Source organism: Schistocerca piceifrons, chromosome 4, assembly GCF_021461385.2.
Source record: "Schistocerca piceifrons isolate TAMUIC-IGC-003096 chromosome 4, iqSchPice1.1, whole genome shotgun sequence".
Lineage (NCBI taxonomy): Eukaryota > Metazoa > Arthropoda > Insecta > Orthoptera > Acrididae > Schistocerca > Schistocerca piceifrons.
This window is the reverse complement of record NC_060141.1, coordinates 162614961-162621755: the sequence shown is the minus strand read 5'-3', so window position 1 is coordinate 162621755 and position 6795 is coordinate 162614961. Positions and strand designations below refer to the sequence as shown.

Here is a 6795-nt window from a genome sequence, read left to right as displayed (position 1 = left end):
CTGAGTTTCTTTAATTTCTCCTACAAAATTTCCGTTTCTTGAAACTGGAAATCTGTGATAGTTGCCAATAGCTCCTATTCCATAACGTTTTTAACTCGTAAGTGGTACTTGATAGTACTTCTTCTGTCTTTCAATCCACTTACTGAGAATCGGCTGTAGAGTAAAAATGTAACACGTTGCTATAAAATATACCCCTGACGAGATGATTTTTGATTGTAACACTTTGAATGTAAATAGAAAATTTGCCGCTAGGTACTTGATCATGATGTGCCTTGGAACAATCTCTCGCATTTGGAGCAAAAACTGCAGTAGACATATAGTAAATGTAATCATTTCAAAATCGAATAAGAAAATGTGTTGGACTTCTATTACAGACCCATGGCAATGAGACGACATTTCTCAAAGTCTGAAATATGTCGATAAGCTGTTTCTGCATGTCCTTGTAGTATGCTGAGTTGCGATCTCCGCCTCAAAAGTTCGAGTCACGTTAGACACACCCAATAACCAGTTTATATTCACGACGAACTTCATCTATAGGAGTAAATTTTTTCTTACTGAAATAAGTTCACCTAATTATAAAATTAGAAGAACATACTCTAAATTTATGGAAGTATTGGAGTATCAGTTTGGTAGTGTACGGTACCGAGGTCCATGGTGTAACACTTTACATTTCCCATAGTACGTTAAAATGAAGTTCATTTCAAGACTCTGTTCCTGGTGCTGCCCCTAACGTACGTGGTTTATTTCTTGAATACGCCATTCTAGTGGAACATAATGACCTATTCACTCATCGCAGCTGTTGTGTGCTTGATTGTCGAAGAAGGGTTACGGTGTTTGCTGTTCGATGGTCAATTTGATGGCGGTCGAGATTTTTTATAAATGTCTGGCAATATTTCGCTGTTGGCGGTACTGAAGCATTTTAATATTAATAGCATTTTCGGGGATCGGCTGAAGTAAATAATTTCATGTTCATTGAGGGTATTTGGAAATACATAGGAATAATGCATAAGAATGCTGAAAATTATGTGAATAGTCCGGATAACTGATGAACAGTTACTGACGTTCGGGAGAAATTTGCGGCACAATTTATGTAAAAGAAAGATTTACGTCGAATGAAATAACTTCATGATTGAAAGATTGCAGTGGCGGAAAGAGGGGGAGGGAGGGGGGTGGGAGGGCATCGTTGCCATCGCACAGTCAGCCAATTTCAACGAGACTTCGTATTACCTGCAAAACGCACAATACAGCGAACTGAAGACCACAACAACGACAAAAACATTATGTTCGGTTGATCAGAACTGGTAGTGAACTTAATTCACATAATAGCTCTTTGTGGTTCTGAAATATAATTTCTTTTAAATACCACGAAGAGCATGTCCCTTGAAATGGGGTGGTTTGTGATTCTAGCTGCGCTCTCAGTTGTGATGTGGTCTTTAGCGAACCAACATCAGTCACATTAAGCACCACCTAAACAACCTCTACTGCATGATGGCACAATAAGTTGCTGCATAATTGTGGTGACTCCCTGCCATTGTCTTAAACGCAGACATCGATCTTTGACTAAAGTAACTTCTTCCCCACGACAGTGGCATTATATGTGTTAATTGATGCTATGAAGTGATGGTGATCGTCTTAAAGAACTACTCTTCCCATTCTCTAGATCGCACAGATCTTATCATTAATGACGGCAGGTTTCTTTACACTGTTGCAAAAATGGCTGTCACATTGTCTTCTTGCAGTCAATTAGAATGGTGTTATAATACATTCTTCACAGTCTGAAGCCCTTAGCAGAAGCATAAGTTCATAGAACACATTCAATGCAAAACGAGAGCAATATTTTATTTGGGAAATGGCCTACCAGCTGACCGACTGATTCGAAAGCGGTAATTAAAAATCAGGATAACCATCGGAGGACTAGGATAATCATTAATGTTCACTGCTCATGCTAACATTATAAAGTTCATTCCTAATGTTCAGTAATCGACGTGTGAATATTAATGGAGGCGGCAATGTGGTGGTGGTGGTGGTTAGTGTTTAATGTCCCGTCGACAACGAGGTCATTAGAGACGGAGCGCAAGCTCGGGTTAGGGAAGGATTGGGAAGGAAATCGGCCGTGCCCTTTCAAAGGAACCATCCCGGCATTTGCCTGAAACGATTTAGGGAAATCACGGAAAACCTAAATCAGGATGGCTGGAGACGGGATTGAACCGTCGTCCTCCCGAATGCGAGTCCAGTGTGCTAACCACTGCGCCACCTCGCTGGGTGGAGGCGGCAAATATAGCCCATCAGTCATAATCCGGTACATGAAATCATTCATAAACGAGCTCGTTATTCATAGCTATTTTGGGAGATGACCTGAGAAACAATCAACTGAGAGCAGTAGGGAATCGGACTGACAATCTGTCTACACCTACAGTTCCATAATACTAACCGAGCGAGGTGGCGCAGTGGTTAGCACACTGGACTCGCATTCGGAAGGACGACGGTTCAATACCGCGTCCGGCCATCCTGATTTAGGTTTTCCGTGATTTCCCTAAATCTCTCCAGGCAAATGCCGGGATGGTTCCTTTGAAAGGGCACGGCCGACTTCCTTCCCTAATCCGATGAGACCGATGACCTCGCTGTTTGGTCTCTTCCCCCAAACAACCAACCAACCATAATACTAGCGAAGGATCTGTTGGCCTAATTGTCGGCAGGGTATTAAATAGCGGTTACAACACAAATTCGGGTCCAGTTTGATAGATTGGAATTTTCTGAGCTATCAGAGGAAATATTCAGTGAATCGCCCTCAAGAGCAAGTCTCCCGGAGGTAGTGATATCAGAGGTGAAATGCTCCGCCTGGGAAGTGATAAACTGATGGATGCTTTGAAGCTGTTAATACGTGCCAGTTGTTCAACAGAAATAATTTATGAAGAACGGACGGGAGCAGATGTACGTCCCACCTTTCAAGAAGGGTGATGCCACATAAGTATCCAACTACACATGGATTTAATTACCTCCAACTGAACCATGAGCTGAAGGAACTGTAGACCGAAACTTCCTGGCAGATTAAAACTGTGTGCCCGACCGAGACTCGAACTCGGGACCTTTGTCTTTCGCGGGCAAGAGCTCTTACTGAGCCACCGAAGCACGACTCACGGCCGGTACTCACAGCTTTACTTCCGCCAGTATCTCGTCTCCTACCTTCCAAACTTTACAGAAGCTCTCCTGCGGACCATGCAGAACTAGCACTCCTGAAAGAAAGGATATAGCGGAGACATGGCTTAGCCACAGCCTGGGGGATGTTTCCAGAATGAGATTTTCACTCTGCAGTGGAGTGTGCGCTGATATGAAACTTCCTGGCAGATTAAAACTGTGTGCCCGACCGAGACTCGAACTCGGGACCTTTGCCTTTCACGTGCAAGTGCTCTTACTGAGCCACCGAAGCACGACTCACGGCCGGTACTCACAGCTTCGCTTCTGCCAGTATCTCGTCTCCTACCTTCCAAACTCTACAGAAGCTCTCCTGCGGACTATGCAGAACTAGCACTCCTGAAAGAAAGGATATAGTGGAGACATGGCTTAGCCACAGCCTGGGGGATGTTTCCAGAATGAGATTTTCATTCTGCAGCGGAGTGTGCGCTGATATGAAACTTCCTGGCAGATTAAAACTGAGTCGTGCTTCGGTGGCTCAGTTGGTAAAGCACTTGCCCGCGAAATGCAAAGGTCCCGAGTTCGAGTCTCTTTAGGGCACACAGTTTTAATCTGCCAGGAAGTTTCATATCAGCGCACACTTCGCTGCAGAGTGAAAATCTCATTCTGGAATTGTAGACCATTATCAACGTGGCTTCGTCCGTGGACCATATACTGATGACAACGTATTTACCTTGAGGTAGCTGATAGAGGAATTTTACGAGTTCGATCAGAGGTTACTTCTTGTCTCCATTAACTTTATACATTCTTACAACAGTCTTACCGCTCCATGGGAAATGTTGGCCCAATTTCATATCCCATCGAAACAATACAGCTAATTGCATCTTGCAATTCTCAATCGACTTGTCAGTTACGGTTCGCCAACCAGCTGTCACTACCATTCAGTATTCAAAGTGGATTGAGACAAGATTGTTCCTTTACACAACGGAAGGTTATGTAGCTAATATGAAGTTCCTCAGGCTATTTCTAGATCAGTTATTAATTTTTATAGTTCCAGAGAATGTAACTACTCTGTAAGCGCCTCTCAGCTACTTTCACACGCTGCAGTCACGCCATATGGTCATGACGCACGTCTGCAGGACACAGCTCGCCCGTTGTAGATCGTACAGGGTGTTTCAAAAATGACCGGTATATTTGAAATGGCAATAAAAACTAAACGAGCAGCGATAGAAATACACCGTTTGTTGCAATATGCTTGGGACAACAGTACATTTTCAGGCAGACAAACTTTCGAAATTACAGTAGTTACAATTTTCAATAACAGATGGCGCTGCAAGTGATGTGAAAGGTATAGAAGACAACGCAGTCTGTGGGTGCGCCATTCTGTACGTCGTCTTTCTGCTGTAAGCGTGTGCTTTAGACAACATGGTTTATTCCTTAGAACAGAGGATTTTTCTGGTGTTGGAATTCCACCGCCTAGAACACAGTGTTGTTGCAACGAGACGAAGTTTTCAACGGAGGTTTAATGTAACCAAAGGACCGAAAAGCGATACAATAAAGGATCTGTTTGAACAATTTCAACGGACTGGGAACGTGACGGATGAACGTGCTGGAAAGGTAGGGCGACCGCGTACGGCAACCACAGAGGGCAACGCGCAGCTAGTGCAGCAGGTGATCCAACAGCGGCCTCGGGTTTCCGTTCGCCGTGTTGCAGCTGCGGTCCAAATGACGCCAACGTCCACGTATCGTCTCATGCGCCAGAGTTTACACCTCTATCCACACAAAATTCAAACGCGGCAACCCCTCAGTGCCGCTACCATTGCTGCACGAGAGACATTCGCTAACGATATAGTGCACAGGATTGATGACGGCGATATGCATGTGGGCAGCATTTGGTTTACTGACGAAGCTTATTTTTACCTGGACGGCTTTGTCAATAAACAGAACTGGCGCATATGGGGAACCGAAAAGCCCCATGTTGCAGTCCCATCGTCCCTGCATCCTCAAAAAGTACTGGTCTGGGCCGCCATTTCTTCCAAAGGAATCATTGGCCTATTTTTCAGATCCGAAACGATTACTGCATCACGCTATCTGGACATTGTTCGTGAATTTGTGGCGGTACAAACTGCCTTAGACGACACTGCGAACACCTCGTGGTTTATGCAAGATGGTGCCCGGCCACATCGCACGGCCGACGTCTTTAATTTCCTGAATGAATATTTCGATGATGGTGTGATTGCTTTGGGCTATCCGAAACATACAGGAGGCGGCGTGGATTGGCCTCCCTATTCTGTGACTTCTTTCTGTGGGGACACTTGAAAGACCAGGTGTACCGCCAGAATCCAGAAACAATTGAACAGCTGAAGCAGTACATCTTATCTGCATGTGAAGCCATTCCGCCAGACACGTTGTCAAAGGTTTCGGGTAATTTCATTCAGAGACTACGCCATATTATTGCTACGCATGGTAGATATGTGGAAAATATCGTACTATAGAGTTTCCCAGACCGCAGCGCCATCTGTTGTTGAAAATTGTAACTACTGTAGTTTCGAAAGTTTGTCTGCCTGAAAATGTACTGTTGTCCCAAGCATATTGCAACAAACGGTGTATTTCTATCGCTGCTCGTTTAGTTTTTATTGCAGTTTCAAATATACCGGTCATTTTTGAAACACCCTGTATAAGATTCTGACTGCTTACACTGGAGCCCACTATATTAATACAAGAAAGCTTTAATAGACAAAGTGGCGATCGCACCCTAGCTGCGACGCCTCAAACTTGCCCATTGGGAATGTAGATGGTAAGAGTAGACACAATCCAGGCATTTGCGTACAGAACTTCGCCAAAACTGGATGTAGGTAAATTTCAAATGCGTAGTGATTTAGAGAAATAAAATCCTTACATGTTTTGAGTTTGTAATAACTGTTTTCAATCGAAACAGTCGTTGTCCACTTCCTGAATTACCAGCCAAGGTCAATACATCAATTAACGCCTTGGAGTGGAGAGATGTAACGTGGCTTCTCTTAAGGGACTCCTCCAGGCTACGTCATCTTACACAGCGAGTTTACGAAAGTCATGAGATACCTCCTAATATCGTGTCTGATGTTGTTTTGTGTTGAAACTTCCTCGCAGATTTAAACTGTGTCCGGGCCGAGACTCGAACTCGGGACCTTTGCCTTTCGCGGGCAAGTGTTCTACCAACTGAGCTACCCAAGCACGACTCACGTCCCGTCCTCACTGCTTTACTTGTGCCAGTATCTCGTCTCCTACCTTCCAAACTTTACAGAATCTCTCCTGCGGACGATGCAGAACTAGCACTCCTGAAAGAAAGGATATTGCGGAGACATCTCTTAGCCACAGCCTGGGGGATGTTTCCAGAATGAGATTTTCACTCTGCAGCGGAGTGTGCGCTGATATGTTTTGCATTAATGCATGGGTCGTCGGCTGCGGGGACACGTATTTAGGTGTGTTCGGTGGACAAAATTGTACTCTATCCACCATTAAAGTCTGATGTTAATTTCATCACAGTTCGGCGCCTGTAATGTTTCATCTATCTGTCCACCTACAGTCCTACAGCGTCCAACATCTGCAATCAGAGTTGGCCGCTAAACCCCACGACGTCTGGACGTGGTTTCACCTTGGTGTGAACACGTGTTGAGGATACTC

General features: G+C 44.5%; 1 non-coding gene across 1 annotated transcript; it reads right to left on the bottom strand.

Moving 5' to 3' along the window:
* Positions 1 to 6271: 6271 nt before the first annotated feature.
* Positions 6272 to 6345, bottom strand: Trnas-cga. Its single transcript has one exon. It is a non-coding gene; the product is annotated as a tRNA-Ser (tRNA).
* Positions 6346 to 6795: the final 450 nt, after the last annotated feature.